At 34.0% G+C, this 23,699-nt stretch overlaps 1 long non-coding RNA gene across 1 annotated transcript; it reads right to left on the bottom strand.

Annotated features, from left to right (window-relative positions):
- Window positions 1-247: 247 nt before the first annotated feature.
- LOC140441415 (uncharacterized) lies at window positions 248-797 on the bottom strand. The gene is made up of 3 exons (XR_011951003.1): window positions 720-797; window positions 474-634; window positions 248-413 (listed from the first exon to the last, which is right to left on the bottom strand). It is a non-coding gene; the product is annotated as an uncharacterized lncRNA (long non-coding RNA).
- Between the last annotated feature and the right edge of the window lie 22,902 nt (window positions 798-23,699).

Here is a 23,699-nt window from a genome sequence, read left to right as displayed (position 1 = left end):
CCTTGTTGCCAAGAAAAATGTAAAATTACCTAAGCAAGGAACTAATAGGCCCTTAGCGACCGCTGCTGGGTTAATAAATTATGAGATTTACTGAAAGTAGCTGCGGGACGTTCCACACGTATCAATAAATACACTTTTTAGTGTTTACATCTATTTTCAATTCTTAGAAATGTTAAAAAAAAAAAAAACAGAGCATATCAGAAATTTAATGATTTTTATTCAGACATTTTTTGTTTCTGTCGTCCATTTTCGGTAAAAAACGGTTATAACAAAAAACTATTGAGCTTTTCTATCATTCGAGCCCAAAGTTCTTCATCTCGCTCAATCTTTTCAATAAACAGGGGCTCTGTATCATTAACATATACTACAAAGTAGCAATAAACTTTTCGGGCAATATTAAGCTGGCCTTGAATCTAAAAAAATAAATATTATATTTTCTAAAAATATGTAAAAAATTGTAAGTAGGTATGTACCTGATACATGTAATAATGGTTCTTTTTTAACTGTAATGTTCCATTTTTATTTTCCAATGGCATGTTTATTAGCGTCTCTACTGCCTCCAACAGGGACTTGCCACTTTTATGCACCTTCAGAAGGCATTTAACTTCCAACAAACTATTATCATCTACAATTCCTGAAATAGTAACTAATGTAATTTGTTTCAAAATAAAAATTTACGAAAACGTGTAATGTGTAATGAAATTGAATTTGTATATTACCATCTGGAGTAGCAGCAAGATGATTGTAAATATTATCAATAAATATTCCACACTTCTGTACTCTCTTTTCAGGATTCAGGAAGAAGAAGAAACAATATTGTGATTCAAATTTTTACTTGAAATATGTAGAAATCTACAACAAAAGTATTTGCAGTTTCCTTTTATATTTTATGAACATCTGTAGGATAGAAGTTAGTATAAATCAAAGAATGCATCTATATTCTTTGTTAGTATCTGTTAGTGCCGTGTAACCATTTCATTAAGGAACCTGTCACAATACCATGAACTAAAATCGTAGTTAAGCAACTATTAAATAGATGGCAGCACTAGTCAAATAATAGGGACAAGATACTATGATTTGATTTATGAACTTAAAACCTTTAAGGCATTTACTTTTTTACAAGCATAAATAGTCATCGGAATGAAAGAACAAGATTTATTGTTGAACATACACGCACAAAAAGAGTTTCCTTGTGTAGTAGGTAAAAATATAATCTACTGAATAGATTTAATCCACAAAATTAGTATAAATAAATATTTATCAGTGATCGTTAAGAAAAAATGTATTTTCCAAAAATGTTTCCAATAGAGCAATTATTTTCATTTATTTATTAATCCGATGTAACTCGAGCAGAGACGCCAAATAAACGCATTGCCAAATGCCAAATACGCTTTAGTTTTGTTTTAAATAAATGAATGAAACTCAAGTCGACAGAGACGAAAATGCCACTGAACTTCTAAAAATCATAAGCAATCTGAATTGTGCGGCAAAATGCAAATAATTTAGTAAGAAAGGTGCACTCTTCACCATTAAAACGCTTTATGATTTTTGCCGATGGGACACTCTGATCAAAAGATATCGAATTTTTACCGTCGAATTAATACCAAATCGCCGGTCGCTTTTTTTACGGCCGAAAGACTCTATGTTAACCGATTTTTTTCCGTTCCCCCCTACGAGGAAAGGTGGTTTTAGGGGAAGTCAGGGGGTATGAGTACTAAAATATTTTGCGTACTTTTTGGGGTCTCAAAATTAACATTCCTTAGCAAAGTTCAGCTTGTTCATATGATTTTTAGAGGTTCAGTTGCATTTTCGTCTCTGACGACTGGAGTATAAATAAATAAATTTATTTATAACAAAAATAAACATGTTTGAGATTTGGTACTTAATACATTGTTTAGGCGTCTCTATTCGAGTTACATAGGTTTGATAAGAGAATGAAGAAAATTCCTCCGTTAGAAGCCGAGAAACCATACATATTTTTTACGTATACCGATTTTGAACTTTGAAATTCAATTTTCTTCAATTAAATTTCATTAAAGAGGTCAGCTGTACTTCATTTTTAAAGGTTTACCGATGACTCTACTGAAGCGCAAATAGAACCAGAATTTTATGACGTACATTTCATCCCTTAATTGTTATAAACAAATAAGCTGTGAATTAATCAAAAAATTTGGCTAACTTTGACCATAATTGACCTAGGTCAAATTTGTTTTTTATATAATCGTAAAAAATATACTCTTTCTAAATATGTAAAAACATTTATTTTACAAACAATAATTAAAAAGTTATGCTATTTGTTTATAAGTAAAAAATTAGCAATTTTTGTAAAATTATTTTTCGACAATAAATACTTTTATCTTTAATTTTTTTTACTATTTTTAAAGAAGAAGACTCACTCTTTCATTTGAAAAACAAACAATTTTTTACAATTTTTTTAACTGCATTTTTTCTGACATGTTATTTCAAAAACGCCTTTCTGAGAATCTGGGATAAACCAATAGAATAAAATTTAAATAATTCTACGAATCTCTTTAAAATTTTTATCACATATTAAGCATTGCAAGACCCAACTTTGAGGAAAATTTCAAAGTCTTGGAATAATTTTTGCAAGAGATATAAATAGAGTACTTTTTTCAAAATTTTGCTCTTTTTTTTCATTTATCTACGAGATCCCAAATATTGTTAACAGATACTAATAATGTTTGTATTTTGAGAACGATTTCCAAAGTGAAAATTAAAACGTCAACAAATTTACTTTAACTTTTAATTGTGACTTATTCCCATTTAAATAGTAATTATTTTTAAGAGAATATTGAATCTCTTTTACGCGGTGAACTGCCTGTATATTTGTATTAAAATGGCAATTCGACATTTTTATTAATTATACATTAAAAAAATATTAACAAGCCGATTGTTTTTATGTATAGTTTTTATATTTTACCTTTACATGAGTGAAGATAAAACGTTTGACAGTAAAATAAAAACGCGGAAGTATCGCATTCCTATTAAACACGATTGAAATTGTGTGAGATGTGTGTGACATAAAGCTGAAAAACGATTAAAACATCGTGTTAGATGAGCGTAACTGAGAGTAAAACAGAATCTATGAGTAAATATTAACAATCTTAATGTTTTAAATAATATTTTTAAAATATAGTTCAAAATTTGTAAAAGTTGCTAATATGACAATGATAGTTTAAAGATAGGATTATCATCGCTCGAAAGAAGCATATTTATGTTAATCATGATTGGTTTTGGAAATAGAGTGAGGACCGATTTTTTTTTTTTTTATTAAGAAGAAATATAGCCGCATCCACCAAAAGGTTATTAGCGGCATTACACAGTAAACAAAACTTTAAATCTGATACAAGATATTAATTGACCTTAGGTAATTTAATAAGTTTTTTACGTGGCAGTTTTCTCCTAATAAATCTGGTAGAGTATTTGGTATATTGTTTATGGAACGTTCTCTATGGTATTTTGGACACTCGATTAACAAATGGACGACGGTAAGAGGCGTAACACATAGGTCGCACAGCGGGCGTTTACTGGCCGAAAGTAAATACGAGTGTGTTATCTTAGTGTGTCCTATACGTAGGCGCGTTAGAACCGTTTGAATAAACCGTGTGCTAGCACTAGTTTTCCACTGTCGTGTATCTGGTTTTAGCGATCTTAATTTAGATTGCGATAGAAACCATTCGCGCTGCCACTGACCCATCACTTTTTGTTTAAAAAACGATTTGAGATCTTTACACACACTCTCACGCACTAATTCAGATTCCGCACTTGTTGCTGCATCACGAGCACTACTGTCTGCCTCTTCATTGCCGATAATTCCTATATGCGATGGGATCCATATAAATTTAGGAGTTATGTGGTTCTCTTGGGCGATTTGTAGTTCAGTTTTTATTAGTTGCTCCAATGGCTGTTTAGGATACAGATGCTGTATTGCAAGAAGAGAGCTGAGCGAGTCAGTGTGTAACGATGCTATGATCGTTTAACAGTTCGAACCGTGGGAGTGTCAATATTTGCGCATCCACTTCTACAACGTGAAGGCGTAGTGGGATTCAAACGGCTATTTAAGGCGTGTGAATAGCGGAATTAGACAGTCTTGTAGCTAGCGCTCTAGGCTCCCTGACTCGCCGGTGTAGTGAACCAGCGAGCCATTCTGGACAGAGATAGTTCCGTATTGAGGATCATACTCTGTCCCTAACCAAGCGGAACCCATCGGTATTGCGTATTGAGCATTACCGTGGATCTGCACAGAACCAACCGGGACAGAGATTTCCGTATTGAGGATCATACTCTGTCCTTAGCCAAGCGGAACCCGTCGGCATTGTGTATTGAACATTGCCGCGGGTCTGCACAGCTAAATATTTTGTTTGCGAGCATACTCGGAGCTTTCGCCGAATTGAAGCGAAAGCGAGTATATTAGTAGTACTAATTAATTTCTTTTCTTTTATAGACGTTTGCCGGGGAATTCATTCATCGCGGGACCCAGACGGAAATGTAGAATTCATTTTATTTTTGTTTTATAAGTATACAACGTAGAATTCTTTTTTTTTAGTTTTTATTTATTATATATATATATACTTAATAGATTTATTTTTATTTCAAACCTGTGTTTTACTGAGTCTGTTGCCCCGAAAGAGCTACCCATCACAAGTGAGAAACAGAGGTTTTGAAATTCTTGAGAGGTTTGCATGTTTTAGGGCACGGTACAAAGCAAACAGTTCAGCGGTGAAAACACTTAAGCTAGGCGGTAGCTTAAATTTAAAAGTAGACGTTGGAGTAACAAAAGCACAACCAATGCCATCAGCAGATTTAGATGCATCGGTAAAGATGTTTGTGCAGTTAAGGTAGTCTCGTTCAAGAATCTCATTTAGTTTGTTTTTGATTATTATATTGTTATTGCATTTTTTGGACAACTCTATTAAAGAGGTGTTGCAATTTGGGATGCTTATCAGCCATGGAGTCGGATGTTGGATGTTACAGTGAAATACATCTGGGATTGTTGTGTCAAAATTATTCAGAATTGATCTTACTCGTGTGTAATAAGGTTTTCCAGTACGAGGTTTATTAAAGAGAAAGTCAAGATTGTTTTTAGAAAAAGTATTTTCGAAGAGTGGATGATCCTTATTAGCAGCTACAGAAGAAGCGTGTGAAAGTGTTAAAAGTGCCCGCCTATACTGCAATGATGGTTCTCCAGTTTCGGAATGTAAGCTTTCTATGGGTGAAGTGTGAAAAGCTCCGAGAACGATCCGAAGTGCGGCATTGTGGATTGTATCTAATGGTTTTAGGGTACTCTTGGTTGCGGAGGCATAAACAATTGAACCGTAATCGAGTTTGGATCTAATTAGTGTTTTATACAGAAGGAGTAGTGTAGAGAAGTCGGAACCCCAGAAACGATTTGATACGGTTTTAAGCAAGTTGAGTCTTTTGTTGCATGTTAGCGCCAAATGTTGTATGTGCTTTTTCCAGGAAAGTTTTTGATCCAGCCACATACCAAGGAATTTTACGGAGTTTTGGAAGGGAATAATGCTGTTGTGAAGATAAAGGACTGGTGTAATGCATGACTTTTTCGTAAACACCATACCAGTTGTCTTTGTAACGGAGAATTCGAAGCCTGTACTAGCTGTCCATTCATCTAGTTGGGTTAAAAATGTCTGTACTATTCTGCACATAGATTCTTTTTGTGCTCCTTTAATGTATACCACTAAATCGTCGGCATAGAGGCGAGCTTTGAGAGGTTTCTGTAATTTGTTTAATATGTTGTTTATGGCAACGAGGAATAGGGTAGGACTAAGTACTGAGCCTTGTGGGGTACCGTTTTCTGCAGTATAAAAATCAGAATAAACGTTATTAACTCTTACTTGGAAAGAAAAGTCTTTTAACAAATTTGCGATATAGGCTAAGCAGTGTCCTCTAATATTGGATGCGTGCAATTTTTTAATGATGTTGAATCTCCAACACGTATTGAAGGCTTTCTTTATATCGAAGAAAATAGCTATGCACATTTGATTCATTGCTAACGCTTCTTGGACATCACTTTGTAAGTCTACGATATTGTCCATTGCTGACCGATTACGTCTGAAGCCGTTTTGCTCTGGTAAGAAGAAATGAGATTTTTCCAGTGTCCACATAAGCCGGGCATTGACTATTTTCTCCATTAATTTAGCCATGGCACATGTTAGAGAGATGGGTCTGTATGATTCTGGATCAAGTCGAGGCTTTCTGGATTTTAAAAAAGGCAAAATTGTGGCTTTTGCCCATATAGACGAATATTGTCGTTGTTGCCAAATTTGATTGAAAATTTGCAGTAGATGTTGTTTTGCTAAGATTGATAAATGCTTCAGGAATACGACAGGAATATTGTCGGGTCCTGGACTTGAGTTTTTCATATCTTGTAAGGAGTTATTTAGTTCTATAATAGTAAGAGGTTGAGATAGGGGGTTTTCGTGGGATTCTTCTAGAGACAAGATGGTGCGTTCTTTCTTTAGCTTGTAGTCCCTAAAATTAATGTCGTAGTTTTCGCTAGAGGAATGTTGTTCAAATGTGAAAGCAAGAGTGTTAGCAATGTCTTGTGAAGAAGAGATTGTGGTATTGTTTATTTTAAGAGTGTTAATTGATGAAGAATACTTTAAACCGGAAATTTTCTTTACCCTTTTCCAAACTTCGCTCATTGGAGTAGAACTATTTATTTCTGAGACGTATTTTGACCATGAGGCTTTTTTTGAATTTTTTATGATTAATTGGGCTCTAGCTTTTAATCGTTTGAATTCTATTTTACTTTCTTGGGTTTTGTGTCGTTTAAACCTATTGAAAGCTTTTTTACTTTGCTGTATTGCTTCTTTGCAATCTTTATTCCACCATGGTACTGGATGATGATTGTGAATTTTTTTTGTTTTTTGAATATAGAGTTCTGCACTTTTTAGTATTAAGTCATTAAAATTGGTGATTGTTCTATCGATATCACAGTAATTTATTTCACAGCTTTCTACGGAATTATCAATATATGTTGAAAAACTCACCCAATCAGCCTTTTCTGTTTTCCATTTTAAGACAAAGGTGTCTTTTGGTTCCGGTAGGGCGTTAGTATTGCAGATTTTTATGGGGTGATGGTCGCTGCCGTAGTTGAACGACAAAACTTCCCACGATAAGCAAGGAGTTAAAGTTGGATCACAGAGACTTAAGTCAATTGCCGAGGATTCTCCTGATGCTGAGTTGAACCTCGTGGGGGTTCCATCATTAAGAAAATTTAAATTAACGTTATGTATTAGGTTTTCTATTATTCTTCCCATCTTATTTGTGTTAGAAGATCCCCATATTATATTGTGTCCATTAAAGTCACCGACGACTATACGTGGTGTTGGAATTTGGTGTATAAGGTGCAGTATATCTGCATAATTTACCTGTGAGTTGGGAGGAATGTAGATATTACATAGATAAAATGACATCAAAGAATCAATTTTGATGACTATAGCTTCTAAATTGCTTACTACGGGAAATAAATTTGCATCGAAAGATTTTTTTACTAATGTCATAACACCACCACTAGCATGGCTAACAAGCATCCTGTCTTTACGAAAGCATATGTATTGTTTAGGACTGTATTTCTGTTGAGGTTTTAAATTGGTCTCTTGGAGACAGATTATGTCTGGACAGTTTTCGGCAATGATAATTTGTAGCATAGCCAAGCGATGGAAGAATCCATCGATATTCCATTGTATGATCGAGTTGAATGTAAGAAATAAAAAAAATTAAATAAAAAAAAAATAAAAACTAAACGGTAGCTGCTAATAAGTGCTGGTTTGTGATGCATCACTTTCTACTTCAGAGCCCACCTCTCCAAGATAAGCAAATATTTTTTTGTTTAAGTTAGTTAGTCTCGATTTTATTGACCTTTCTTTTAAATAGGGACGGATTTGTTTTAACATGTGAGAGAGACCTAGCAAATCAGGAGTGAAATCCTTGATCGAGATTATAGGATTAGATAAGCCGGCAGTGTTGTCTAGTAGGAGGGCTAATTGTTCACTGTTCAGTGGAAATGGTGGTTCGTGATTATTGATGAAGGTTTTGGCTGGTTCTATCTTGGATGAAAAGGATAAATCCGAATGCGTTTCTACAATATTAGTTTTCTTTGGCTTTTTTCGAGTTCCTGTAGATTTTGGTGTTACAAATGGGCTTTCTTGAGGTGCAGTGTCAGTTTCTGGAGAGATGACTTCATTTATAGAGCGTTTTGAATTCGTTTCTTTATTTCCTGTTTCTTCTGTATTTACATTTGGTAATTCTGACTCGGTATGTTGTAAAATGGTGCTTTGGTGTGATAATAGAGGTAGAGTTTGGTTAGACGGCGACGTTGAAGGTTGGCTAATTTCACTGGCAAAGGAATCCATAGAACATTCTTCAACATGAACTTGTGAGTTTTCATTGCAGCGATGGGCAGTATGTCCGGTCTTTTTGCAGTTGTAACATACCATACTATCTTGAGACAGAAAGATTCGATATGTTGTTTCGTCATGATTTATAGTAAACGAATCACGTAGTTCTATACTATGAGGACTTACATAGACCTGTCTTCTGAAGCTGAGAATATGACTATACTCAGGTGATGTAGCGCTGATTTTTAAAAATGTTATTGGAGATACCATGTTAAGTCCGATATTTTGTAGGTAGTTGATTAAGAAACTATGCGGTATGGTGGGACACACATTTGAAAGAACAATCCGTTCCGCAGGGGTGATTAATCTTCTAGCCTGTACAGTTACATTTTGAATTTTTATATGACCGTGGTTTGTCATGAAGTCATCAACAACTTTTTTATTTGCTAGATACATACAAATACGGTTATTTGATAATCTGGATGAAAATATTATATTCTTAGGTTGAATTATCTTGCCCAATGGAATTAAATAGTCCTGCAATTTAGTATTATCCAAGGCACTGAAGACAATCGCTTGTTCTTTCGATGGGAACTGCATATTTGCTACTGCTGATGAGTACGTTGAGCTATTAGAGTTTGTTTCAGACATTAGTAGTGAGGTAGGTGAGATGCTGCTGTTAGTAGCCATATTTAATTTTCCTCCAACGTATTAAAATTATTGAAGGATTTAATACGTCTGTGGCCAGCTTTACAGCTGGCCGGTGAAACTGGATTTAAAACGAAAAACTAATAAACTATTTTGTAGTTGTTGATAGTTTTTTTAAAACACTACTAGTTGAAAACTTTTATAGTTCGATAGATAGTCCAAAATTTTTAATTATTTATTCAATATGTAGAATAAAAAACTTACTGACTGTTAATCACTTCATATGCAAACTTACAAATATTATTTCACATTTTATCAACTGTATTAAACACCAACATTAAATATCAATTAACAATATAATTGATTTAAAGCGATAACGTGTTCACTGTTGAAAGGTTCGAAATCAACTGGAGGACCGATTTCTCAATCAACAATTAGCAAAATTGAATCAGTGAGAAAAGAAAGCGCATATGTCACAAAAATCAAGTTAGTGGTAAATAAAAAAAAAACTTCGTCTATTGAAAACTATCCGGTAATTAACACAACTTGAATTACCACTGTCTAGAGCAATCCACCACTGATAAATATTGATGAAAAAATTTAATAAGGGCAACTATAAGAGGACAAAAAATAAATATTTTTTTATTGGTCATATCCGGTTTTTACACAAAATTATTATTTTAGGATTATTTATTATGATATAAACAAAAGAACACAAAATACCGCGATAAAAAAAGGAGCAAATCAAAGTTCTTCGGATTCATCTTCACCTTATGCAGTTGCCCATGTAAAGAAGGAATCATAAAATATCTTGGTTCCAGGAATGTTCTCATCATCAAGTAGGGTGCAAATTTCAGTAGTTGTTCTAATTCCTTTTTGTTAATTGGAACTCTCTGAAATATCCATTGTATCATCCGGTGTAATTTTTTTGATCCGTATTTTATAAGCTCAGGTGAGACGCCTCCAGGTCCCGGTGCTTTCTTATTTTTGATTGTTTTTATGGCCGTTCTCATTTCCCTATCTGTTATTTCTATTTCTTGTTGTGGGAATCTGCTTCGTCTTCGCCTGTTTTCTTTTCCAATGAATTGTGGTCTTTGGTCTGTTAATAGTTCCTTGTAGTAGTCCTTCCATTCTTTGTCCTGTATATTTCCCAATTTAATTTTTTTCTTTTGAGTTTTGTTTCAATTCTCTCAGTACTTTCCATGACTCCGAAGTTCTTGTACCTCCTATATATGTTTCAATATTTAAGCAGATTCTTTCCCATTCTTCATTCTTTTGCTGTGTTATTTGTTTTTTCACTTCTCTATCTTTTTCTCTATATTCTTTATAAACTTCGTCGTTGTTTGTAGTCAGCCATTTTCTGTATAGTTGCTTTTTTTCTTCAATTATTCTTTTTGTTGGTTCATTTATTTCATAATAGTGCTGTTTATTTGTTATATGTTCTTTTTCCCTAAGGGCTTCGAATGCTGCTTGCTTTATACTCGCCTTTATATGCTCGTACATTTCTTCGATGTTGCCGTATCTAAATTATATTAATTTTTGGTCTAGACGTTGTTGGTATAGTTCTCTTATTGATTGTTCTTGGAGTAGTTCTATATTGTATTGTTTTTCTCTTATAGTGTTCAACGGTTCTTCTGTGGAAAGGGGCTTGTTATGTTTCCAATTAATGCCCATTTTTGCTGTCAGTAGTCTATGGTCCGTTCCACATTCTGCTCCTCTTTTGACTCGCACATCTTTGATCTTTATTGTGGTATCTTGTTTGATTATTATGTAGTCTATTATCGATTTCAGCTTTCGTGTTTCTTGCGTCCATGTATATTTATGAATATTTTTTATGTCTGAAGAATCCGTTGGTGATTTTTGGGTTGTTTAGTTCGCATAGTTCAATCAGACGTTCTCCGTTATCGTTTTGTTCATCCTCTCCATGGCATTTGTGGACCTGAGAAAGGCGTATGACTCTGTACCAAGGTCAGAACTATGGGAGGCAATGTACAAATTAGAAATACAGACGGAGCTCATAGAAGCTACAAAAGCTCTATATAAAGAAAATAAAGTGTCCATTAAAATGGGAACAAGAATCATAGGAGACTTCACCACAACAAAAGGGCTCCTGCAGGGTTGTTCCACATCTCCAACCCTATTCAAAATATACTTAGAAAAAGCCTTGACTACATGGAAAAGAAAATGCGAAGGCATGGGAGTACCGGTACGGAACGAATACCTATATACGTTAAGCTTTGCAGACGATCAGGTAGTGATTGCACAAGACGACCTCAGCTACATGATGAAGAAACTACAAGAAGAATATACCAAGGCTGGCCTAGATATTAACCTCGCGAAAACAGAGTACCTATCTACAAGTGAAGAAGACATAGAAGATCTACAGATTGATGACAACGTAACAATCAAAGGAAAGGATAAGTTCAAATACCTGGGGTTTATAATCACGAAAAAGGCAACAACAGAGGAAGAAATTACACAAAGATTAGGACAAACAAGAACAGCAATCCGACAACTTAACTCAGTATGGTGGGATAGACACCTAAATATGAAGACAAAAACGCAGATTTATAAAACATTAGTGCGAAGTATTATGACATATGGGGCTGAAAATTGGATCATAAACAAGAAAAACAGCAGCAAGATAGTAGCAACAGAGATGGAATGCCTGCGAAGATGCTGCAGAGTAACAAGAATGGATAGGAGAAGTAATGACGAAATAAAGCAAAGAACATCAATAGAAACAGACATACTAACATATATAGAACAAAAAAGATTAAAGTGGTATGGACATGTAAGAAGAACTAGCGACAGTAGATGGATAAAGAGAATAACCGAATGGAGCCCCATAGGAAGGAGGAAAAGAGGACGACCCCGAAAATCCTGGAGGAACGAAATAGACGACGGCCATGAGTAAGAGAGGCCTAAACGATGGAGAATGGAACAACAGAGAGAGATGGAAACGGTTGAGCGAGGGAAGGCAGTGAATACTGTAGAATCCCTAAATATATATAATTGGAACTCTGTCTTAAGGATAGGCCAAGTTAGCAGGCAGTGACTCTACTTTGTTGCGTGTAAAAACATCAAATGTATGGTCAACAATTCCATTAATAAATTTACAAACAACAATTTGACCTTTTAGCTGCGAGTTACAAGAAAAGTGCATGAACTTGCTAATAGAAAAAGAAACTTTTTGTTCTTTGGAATATGCCTACCTAGTGATCCTTGTGATAAAACATTTCTTTTGTAATATCTAATCCACCAGAACTTACAATCTTTGATAATACTATTATTATTCTCGATCAGGTAGTGAAATTTCTTTTAGTACTAGCAGTTATAATGAGTTCTACGTACTCTTTTAATGTGTAAATGCTGTCAGTTCTCTTATTATTCTCTTTCCTATAGCAAAGTTGTGGTAACAAGGCATCCATGCATAGGGTATACTGGTTCACAAATCTTCTGAGGTCTGTTAAGGCTTTGGCGAACCTTAAAACTGTGTGATTTTTGTTTTGACCTCCAGCTCCATCAGAGAAAAAAGTTATTATGTACTAGAATATTCTGGCATAGTCCACTTCTAATTCGTTTGCAACCGTTATATGGGCTACGTCGAATGCATGTTCGTAACAGTGTGTTTTAATATAATCCATTATGAAAGAACACACCTCGTTAGAGCTCTTTTTGCTTAACCCTTCGTGATACACGTAGAAGTAGCTTTTACCGGTTTTAAGATGTGTATGTTAAACATACTGACTGTCAGTTGAATCAAGTAAGATGTATCTTGGATAAGTGTTACTGGTAGAAATAAATTTTGCATATAATAATTGCTTATTTCTCCTACTGATGAATTTACTTTGGATAGGGCCTATAACTGATTCATTTTAGCAAAAAAAAAATTTGATCGACGTACATGCAGCATCTTTTCAGCTATTGCTATCCACTTAGCATTATCATTCTATAAAATCCATATTTAACATTAATATTTAACAGAGACATCTGGAAATTTTTCCAAAAATAATGAATGCATTATTTTTATATTCAGTTTTTCGTTTAAATATTTGTTCGCATCCAGTGTATTGTGCTAGTTTGGCAGGAAATGACTCAATATGGACTTTTATACTATTGAATATTTTCTCAAGTTTGGCATTAGCTGGTTTTTGTTTTCCTCTTATGTCAACAGGTACTTGTCCTTTTTCTAAAACGACATGTATAGTAGCTTTTGTAGAAAATCCTTCTCCGGTTTTTCCTCAATACTATGATTGCTAAGATACATAAAAGCATTGTTAATACGAAGATATGTCAGGTTTATTTACAAAACGGTGCGTCTTCGTACTTATAATGGATTTCTATCAAAATGTCAAAAATGCCTATTTATGGACATAACGCTTTCTCCTCTCACCAATTCAATTAAAAAAAAAATCGAGTAACGAGTCATGTCTCTCCATAAGTTGGAGAAAAACAGTACTCGAAGCATTGTTATATTGGCATTTCTTGAAAATGCCAATACAACATGAAAATGCCAAAAGCATAAGTGCCATCCGTACAAAGTACATTTGGTCCAGGAGCTGTTAGAAGATGACTTTCATAGAAGAATCGAATTCTGCGAAACCATTATGGAACGATATAAGAGATTAGAGTTTCATAGAAAAGGTATTTTTTTTTTCAAATAAAGCGGCTTTTATGCTCAACCGTCACGTAAGCTACCAGACATATTGATACTGGGCAAGTGAAAATCCACATTGAATGGAAGAATATAAGACAAAGTATCCTGAGGTGAATGTTTGGGCCGGCATTATAAACAATCATATTATAGAGCGTTATTTTGGAGGAAAACTTAACTGCTCCTCGTTATCTGGAATTTCTTCAGGATTATCTGATGCCATAGCTGAATCAGCTATTTCCAAATAAAAATTATTTGTGGTTCTAACAGGATGAGGCTCCACCCATACTACGGCGTTGAATTACGAAATGACTTAAATTATGTTTTCGCAGGTAGGTAAATAGGTAGAAGGTAATCTATAGAATGGTCACCAAGGTCTCCAGATTTGACGCCTTAGACTTTTTTTGGAGATATTTGAACAGAAAAGTGTATCAAAGTCGGTCAAATATGTAGAAGAATTGAAGGAGCGCATCACAATAGAAATTGCACAATTGAGTTCATGAAGTTATCGAAAACGTTAGGAAAGAACTTACTGCACATTTTCTCATTGCATAATTCCTGAAGGTCGTTAATTTCTTATAATTTTCTTATAGTTTTACTAAACATTTATTATAGGTTAATTGTATTAATAAACCAACAGATCTGGTTTACCCTGTAGAAATAATCATTCAATTAATTTCATCGTTGCAAAGGCGATTAGGAGTCCTTTTAAATTGGGTGTCCCGTGACCTCGGTTTATATTTAAAAAGATTGACGTGTTTTAAGTTTTTTAAGTCGTCTGTCTCTGAAATAATGAATTTATTCTATAAATTGCATCATACTGTATAGATACACTTCTACTAGCACTTCTTCTTCTTATTTTGCCGTCTTCTAACAAAGTTTGGCGATCACTTCTTTAAACGCTTCCCTATCTTTTGCAATATGAAACATCTGTTTAACATTGAGGTTAATCCAATCTCTGATATTCCCCAGCCAAGATTTCTTCTTTCTTTTCAAGGCCTTTCTTCTCTCTACTCTTTCTTGCATGATGACGTGTAGAAGAGAGTATTTCTCGTTTCGAAATATGTGGCCCAGATACGATGTTTTTCTTATTTTAATCGTGTTCATAAGCTTTCTGTCATGTCCAATTCGCCTTAATACTGCTTCGTGTAAGACTTTTGCAGTCCAAGGAATTTTAAGAATACGCCTATATAGCCACATTTCGAATGCCTCCAATTTTTGGGATTTTGGCTTTCAGAGTCCAAGCTTCTGCTCCATATAGCAGTTGCGACCATACATAGCATTCGATGAACCTCAATTTGATAACCATACTCAATTTCTTATTTGTAAACATTTTTTTTTTTTTTTTTTTTTTTGTGGCATTGATTTTCGTCATTCAGCCAGTCTCGAAAGGTTATAATATATTCCTTAAAAAAGTATACACAGATAAGTACAGATTATTTCTCTCAGACAAATGCACAGCGATATCCCTAAAACGAAATAGACGAATAATTAATAGAAGAACACGTCGAAGGAAAATACAAGGACACTCGCTTCTCGTCTAGGGGTCCGTCAAGACATTTATTTTAACAGACAAACAATACTGGACCACGGATAAGGTATTGTTACATATAGGATAAACAAAGGGTACAAGTCTAATCCTATACACGCTCATGAAAATTTTCATGAACGAGTACCAGATTTATAAAGCTATGCATGTGTCTGACAAAAATTCTATAATTAAATTATATATTGTTACAGAACCTATGGCTAACAAAGACTGTATATTATATGGAGCGTATGTATTGCATTTAGTTAATTTTGTATACAGGGAGTTTGAATGCTGAATAAATTTAGGACATTCAAAGAAGATGTGATCGAGGTCACCTAGCTTGCCGCAATGTTTGCAACTATCATCATCGATGACTTTAATTTTAAATAAATGGCATGGGTAGCATGCATGTCCAAAGCGTATTCGATTTATAGTAGTAATATATTTACGAGGAGCTTTGAAATTCTGAAACCAGGTTGTTTGAGGTAGAGTTGGTTGTATAGAGGTATACCTTTTATGGTTTGTAGAACAGTAATGTTTCCATTGCTCTTTCCATCTAAGTTGCTGATTTTTTTTGAAAATCGTAGTAACATCTGATGTGTTAAGCATATATTTCAACGTAGAGCCAGTTGTTACACTCATTTTAGCCAAGTGATCTACATATTCATTGTGTTTGAGACCAATATGTGCTTTGACCCAAATAAATTTTATGTTGACTCCAGTCGATGATAAATGATACAATCGGTCTTTTATTTCAAATATGTAGGGGTTGCTAAATGTTGAGGGTAATTCAATGTTTTTTATGCTCTGCAAAACTGAAAGGCAATCTGACAGAATTAAGATATGTCTATTACAGGTGTTTTTAACATATATTAGAGCTTCAAGTATAGCTATTGATTCCGCTGAAAAGATTGAAAATTCATATGGTAGTTTATACTTGAATTCTACGTTTGTAGCAGGTAAAAAGTATGCGCATCCAGTCCCTTCTGTTGTTTTTGATGCGTCCGTGTATATTACTGTGGTTTCCCTATAATCCTGCAATAGAGATATTAGAAGATTGCTACTCATAATGGTGTTCTCACTATAAGTGGGTATTATAACCTGAGTTCTGTGGAATAAAGAATAGTAGTCTAAGCTTCTGTCAACCGTGTCCAATTTCTTGAAAAAAATAGGATTATTCTGTAATGCCTTGCATAAAGGCGGGGAAGGTTTTTTCTCCCAATATTTGTTTGTAAGATCTGACTCGTTAAGTTGACGGACACTTGAAAATAACTGGGAGTTAGTTAATAGAATTTTAAGAAGGCTTTTTTCACTTAAAAAATTTCTTCTATTTTCCAGGGGTAGCTCAGCGGCTTCAGCATATAAGGGTTGTATAGGGGTTGATCTCATAGCACCCAAACATACCCTCATAATAGAATTTTGAAACGTGTCGATTTTTCTTAAAAGGTTCTTAGAGGCGGAACCATAAAGAGTAGCACCGTAATCTAGAATAGATCGTATATATGCGCGATAAAACAACAAGGATGTTTCTACATCGCAACCCCACCACGTTTTAGTTGTCATTCTGAGGAAATTGCTGCCTTTGTTACATCTATCAAGCATGTACTCTATGTGTTGTCTCCAAGTTAACTTCTTATCCAAAATAAGGCCTAGATATTTGACATGATTTTGAAGCTTAAAACATTGATCGTTCAGAATGATATTTTCATTTGTAGGAATGTTGTGTCTTGTGAAGATAGATACTACTGATTTGTAAACATTGACTTGTGTTTTATAAATCCTTTTCTAGCTGTTTCAATTCTGACCTTTATCTCTTCATCTTGATCTAACTGTGAGTTTATAAATGCTCCGAGGTATTTATACTTGTCGACCCTCTCTCAAGGTTTACCCCCCAATGTCAGATATATGTTGTCAATGGGAGTTTTCGAGATCACCATGTATTTGATTTTATTTATATTCACTGTTAGTTCCATCTTTTTCTGTTAATGATTTCTATGAGACTTTGTAAATGGTCTATATTTTTTGCCATGATTGCGGTATCGTCTGCAAATCTTATGTTATTAATGATGCTTCCTCCAATTCTTACACCTTCAGTTCTTTCCCATAGTCTCTCCTGAAATATTAGTTTGGAGTACACATTAAATAATTGTGGCAAGAGCACACATCCCTGTCTGTCTCCTCTTTGAATTTCTACTTCGTTTGTCTCACTATCTTCCAGCAGTAGGACCGCTGTTTCATTGTCGTATAGATTGTTGACTAAATTAAAATCCTTGGGATCTAGGTGTACGCCTCAATGCATGTATGAGTTTACCATGTTGAACTCGGTCAAAGGCTTTTTGAAAATCTATATACCATATATGAATACGTTTTTATTATATTCCCTGCATTTTTGTAATAGCACCGTCATTGTGCACAATGCCTCTTTTATTCCCATTCCACCTCTAAATCCAAACTGTGTGTTGTCTCATTTTTCTTCACATTTTTTATATATACGCTGTTGAATAACTTTGAGTAGTATCTTTGTGTGGCTCATGAGGCTAATTAATCGGTTCTCATTGCAAGATTTAGGATTATTTTTCTGAGTCAATGGAAAAAAAGGAAGACTTTAACCATTCATCAGGATTTTGACCGTCGTGGTATATTTTATTAAATAATTTAGTTAGACACTACATTTTTGTCATTCAAAATTTTTAATATTTGTACTGGAATTTCATTAGGATTTTTTATTGTTTTAGTTGACTGTTTCACCTCTGATATTAGAATTTGTATATTTTCATTAGTTGGTAAAGTTTCATTTATTTCTTCCCTATTAACTGTAAATAAGTTTTTAATGTATTTCTCCCAAGTTTGTTGTTTTTCTGATAATGTATTCTTGATGTATTTCTGATAATTGGAGATCTCCATTGGAGTTTCTTAAAACTTGTGGTATTCTCTTCCGTGTATCATTCGTAATTTCTTTCAGTTTCTTATGTAAGTTATGTGTGTCGTGTTTCATATTAAATTCTTCTATTTCTTTTTTCATTTTTCATCTATCCAACGTTCTTTAGCTTCCTAAGGAGAACTATGTTCCTTGGTAAGCATGCGTTGCCATGGAAACAACTGTTGTGAATTTGTCAATAAATTTTGTAAAAATTGAGGAAATAACAGTTTTTTTTATTATATTTTCAAATCAATCACTTAATATTAATCCTTATAAACACATAACTATTATGAAAGAAAATGCAACATACTTCCATATCATCCGATTTAATTCTGGAGCCTTAAATAAATAAAAGAGCTACAAGCAAGACTAAATATGATTACGCCTTTCATATTAAGAACCGTCATAACGGAACCTTTTTATAAAACTCTCCCTCACACAAATTCGTGTGAAATCAGTAGCAAATAAACTCCAACCCTATGTTACCGAACGTAACCGGATTTTATCTGATTATTCATTGATGAAAAGTAATTGTGATTTTATGGTCTGTTAACTATTTACAAAAACATTACAGTTTAGAAGTGTTTTTTGTTTTAATTTAATTTTTAGTTTTTTCTATTAGTAATAGATACATCGTATGTATATTTATTTTATATTATACAGGTTGATTCGCGCAGTTCACAACGTAGAAAAGTTTGAATTTTCCCATACGTGGCTGTTCCATAGTATCGAATTTAATTCCTTGACACACGTTCTTGTTTAGCCCAGTCGACTGTTTATTTCTAGTCAGGCTGTAGAAAAAAAAAAACGTGCATTAATTAGTGAAATGTTAAAAAACAGTACAGCGTTATAAAGGGCAATGCCTGGAGTGACCTCCAGGTTAAGTGTTTGCAACTCTAAACTGGTGATTAATAATTTTTTTAGGGCTCTTTTAAGGTGCAAAAACGATGTTTTTTGATAATTTTTATTTTAATTGTATCGAATCAATATCTTACGGTAAAATGAGCAGAATATTGAATTAAAGTACATAAAAGCTTTAATTTGAGTTGTGGTACATTAAATTTGCCCTAATAGTTTCTGCAAAATTATTGATTAAATTTCAAAAAATGTGAATGTTTCGCAATTTTTAATTTTTGAAATAATTTTTGTAAAAATGCTTTTTTTATGAAAAAACCATTGGAGCTCTTTTAATTATAAATCGAATGAGACTTTTTAAGATCCGATCGATCAATTCCTTTTCGAGATACGTTTAAATCTTTATAAAAATTCTTAAATTCTTATAAATTTTACAGGGCCAGAACCTGTTATCTAAAGTTCTGCTTTAGAAAAAAAAAAGATAGAGGTCTAATTTAAAACGGCTTCTCTTGTTGGACAATTATATTTTTATGTAGGGATAAAAATAATTTTCAACCCCTTATTTATTGCTGTGAAGTAGGGGCGACTTTTGCATCATAAACTAAATAAGTTACAGAGCTCCCTATAGAGTACACACATTTTTCACTTATTGATTCTTATATCTGAAGTCAAGACAAAGATTAACAAAAAGTTTTCTGTGACCGATATAAGTGATGTTAGCTTAATTTTTGTCTGTGTTTATATCAATTAAGAATTAAAATTGGCACTATTCAATAGTTAAAGGCCTATATTTTATGAGGATATAATTTGTATTAAAAAAAACCCCATTTCAAGTCAAAAACATGAGTAACGTTGATTGTTTTTTTGAGTAGCCGAATCGGCTCGGTTTTGGAATCTCTCCTGTCGGAATCATGTCCTATCCACCTCAGACGTCCTATCTTAATATGTTTTACGATATCAGGTTCCTGCTATATTCTATAAAGTTCTAAGTTGTATCGCCTTCTCCACACTCCATTGTCATTCACTGCTTCATAGTGCTTTTCTTTCGAAACATCCTAACATGTTTTCAATATTTTTTGTTAGAATCCAGGTCTCTGAACCAAGTTAGGACTGGGCGTATTGACAAAGTTATTCAAATTATTTATAAGTCAAAACTGACTCTACTTTAGCAAAACGTTTTTTCAATGGTAGAAATGTCTTTTATAAATTTTTTGTACATATTGAAAATATAAGTCTTCTTTTTTCATGAAGTACTCGCAGAATCGCTGTATCATTTTCTAAGTATAACATTGCAAAAAAAAGTTCTATGAGATAAACTAATTGAATAAAATTTAAAGTGATTTACGAATCGTCTTGAAATTTTTTGTGCCTTATAAGGACTACTTGACTCAACTTTACATGCAATATCAATTCCCTAGGTTCATTTTTGCAAAAGTTATAGCAAATTTTTGATTTTCGAAATTTTAGCCGTATTTTGCAATATCCGAAGAAACATATGATCGGACCAAAATTCAAAAACTGCCACGTGAAACCTTTGCCCATCTACTAAAAGATGAATACTATAAATAGTATATTAAAGTACCCTATTTTACCTGTAGCGATTTAAACGACAAATTTTAATAACTATTATGTACCTCCGAACTGTGACGGGTATTTTTGTACTTATATTATACTAGGTATACAGCATCAAAAAACCCATATGCAACTGTTATGTATTTAATGAGGCACCGACTATTGTACAAAACTATTTATTAAAAGATACAGTGGTTACAAACATACATTAAGGATGGATCCGTAGACCCACGGCGTTCCATCACCTAACCTCACTATCGACCCCTAGTCTTTTCCACAGTGTCACTTATTCCGCTGTCGGACTCATATATAACATCTCCTCCCTCGTTAGAGATCAAGTTTAATGGGAACTTTTACTAGTCTTCCAGAGCGCGTTCTAATATTGCAATCATTGGATGTTTCATCACTCGGTATAGATGTGTTTGTTTCTTCTTGTGATGAACTTGGAATGGGCTCCTTCGGTTCTAATTGAATAGGCTCGTTTTTCAAATTTGGATTCACTGGGATTTTAATTGTAACACTGTCACGTAACACTGGCACATCATCACTCACTTTCCTAGGCCAACCTGATAAAATGAAATCTTTTACTTTTAATAACAACAAATCTTTGTTTGTTTCATTTGCAATATGACACGCGTTTAAAGGCATTTGATCTACCAAACTAAAAGAATACAAATAGTCTGTAATTTTTATATTATCACTACAGGGTAAACGTGATAAACCATCAGCATTGTTAATTGCTGCCCCCTTTTTGTACTGAATATCGTACTGATAACCTGACAGAGTGATAGCCCATCTTGTAATTCTTGCAGCCGCTGAAATTGGAATTCCTTTATTTTTTCCAAAGATAAACTGTAATGGCTGATGATCTGTAATCAGTATAAATTTACGACCATAAAGATATTTATGAAATTTATTTAAAGCAAACATAATAGCAAGGGCTTCCCTTTCCAAATTACTATACTTTTTTTCTGTACTAGACAGTGTACTTGATGCAAACATGGCAGGTTTCTCTACATGACCAATTTTATGACTTAAGACACAACCGACACCATAACTACTTGCATCACATGTGACATAAATTGGAAGAGATGGATCATAATGAGTAATAACACTATTAGATGTTAACCACTTTTTACTTTCTTGAAATACTTTATCACATTCAGGTGACCAGCTACTACTGAAATTAATATTATTTTGACACAGTTTGTATAATGGTTTTAATTTGGAAGACAACATCGGGATAAACTTTCCATAGTAGTTTAGCAAACCTAAATAGGACTTTAATTCAGTTGTATTCTTTGGTGTTGGAGCTGAGTTAATTGCTGGTATTTTTTCTTCAGTAGGATGTATTCCTTTGGCATCTATAATATGACCTAAAAATTCTACTTTAGTTTCGAAAAATTTACACTTATTTACATTAATTTTTACATCATAGTCATGTAAACGTTTCAACACTTTTCTGACATTCTCATAACAATCTATAAGTGACTCACATATACTAGAATATCATCTAAGTAACATTTAGTATTTTGTGCCCCTGCTAAAATACTATCCATCACCGACTGAAAAATACCTGGTGCAGAGCTGATACCATAAGTTAGTCTAGTGAAGGCAAACAAACCTGTCTCTGAGACATTCTTTCAAAAATTGCCCAAATTTACAATATTGAGCAACACTTTTCAGTTTTGACACAAAACTTTTAATATCCTCCTAAGGCTCTTGATTTGTATTGTAAAATTTATACCTTTCAGCGATAACTAACCGCTTTGGACTATAATGTTCAATCAGAACTCTTTTTAACTCCTCAAATGTTTTTGAACTTGGTACCTCTGGTGCTAATAAGTCTTTTAAGACACTGTAAGTCTCTTCGCCAATTAAAGAAATCAATAATGGAACTTCCTTGTCTTTTTCCACTACATTACATATAAACAACTGCTCAAGTCTCTCTATATAAGAGGTGATATCACTTTTCGCAGGATTGAACTGCTCAATGTATCCAATTAACGACATTTTTCGACTTTTGCGTGGATTCTTTCTGTGACTCGTCGCCAAATATGTTATGTATTTAATGAGGCACCGACTATTGTACAAAACTATTTATTAAAAGATACAGTGGTTACAAACATACATTATGGATGGATCCGTAGACCCACGGCCTTCCATCACCTAACCTCACTATCGACCCCTAGTCTTTTTCACAGTGTCTCTTATTCCGCTGCCGGACTCATATATAACATCAACCTGGCTGGGCCAGTTTCCCGAACATGGTATTTTTTGCCTTATTTCCCTAGTGTAATAAGCCTGAGAATATTAACAAACATTTGCCTCTGAAACATTTTTACAAGCCTAAAAATTAAAAATTCTTCTTCTCTTCTACGCTTTCGTGTGAAGATCAAGTCTTCAACATAACATCAGTCCGCTAATAATAACAACAAAATAAATATTATTGAAGCTTCTTCAGCAAAATAATGGACGTGCCATTGAAAAATAAATAAATGCACGTTTTTAACAAATTTAAAAGTAGCAGATTCCTTTAAAAATATTAAAACACGGTATTTGCTAGATTCAAAATCTAGGTTGAAATATAAAAAAACCTATCTTACAGCATTTCAAGTAACCCTGACGAGGAATGGAAAGCGCGTATCGATATTTCCGCTTTAATAATATTTTTCTTTGCTGAAATGTAGACGAAAATATTTGTCTTTTAATACAATAAAGTTGAATAATGAGGATGAATAATAACAAATTTGTACAACTAAGAAAATAAAAAGGTAAATCAAAATATGCTGAATAAGTAGGCTAGCAATTAGTTAATAATTAAGAATTAATTTACAACAAACTAAATCTTAGTATAAAGTTGATATACGCCTATGAGGTATTCGACGCCACTGACCGACGCCCATCCTGAGTATGGTCCTGGCGACGATCAGTCGCAGCGAGCCATAGCAGATGTCGCGATCTGACCCCGCGAGACCGTCGTCTACTCAACCCATCTCGATCTGCCTGCCCGCTGCCCACCCCGCGGCCTCCCTTTCGCCGCTAACACCGCGGCCTCTCGCAGGTTCTGTCCGTCACGTACGCGCGGGAAGGGCGATTCTGTCTCCACCATGCCCCCCCGCAACTAACCATCAA

The sequence above is a fragment of the Diabrotica undecimpunctata genome, chromosome 1 (genome assembly GCF_040954645.1).
Source record: "Diabrotica undecimpunctata isolate CICGRU chromosome 1, icDiaUnde3, whole genome shotgun sequence".
NCBI lineage: Eukaryota > Metazoa > Arthropoda > Insecta > Coleoptera > Chrysomelidae > Diabrotica > Diabrotica undecimpunctata.
Note: the sequence above shows the minus strand (reverse complement) of the source record. Positions and strands in the feature narration are given on the sequence as shown.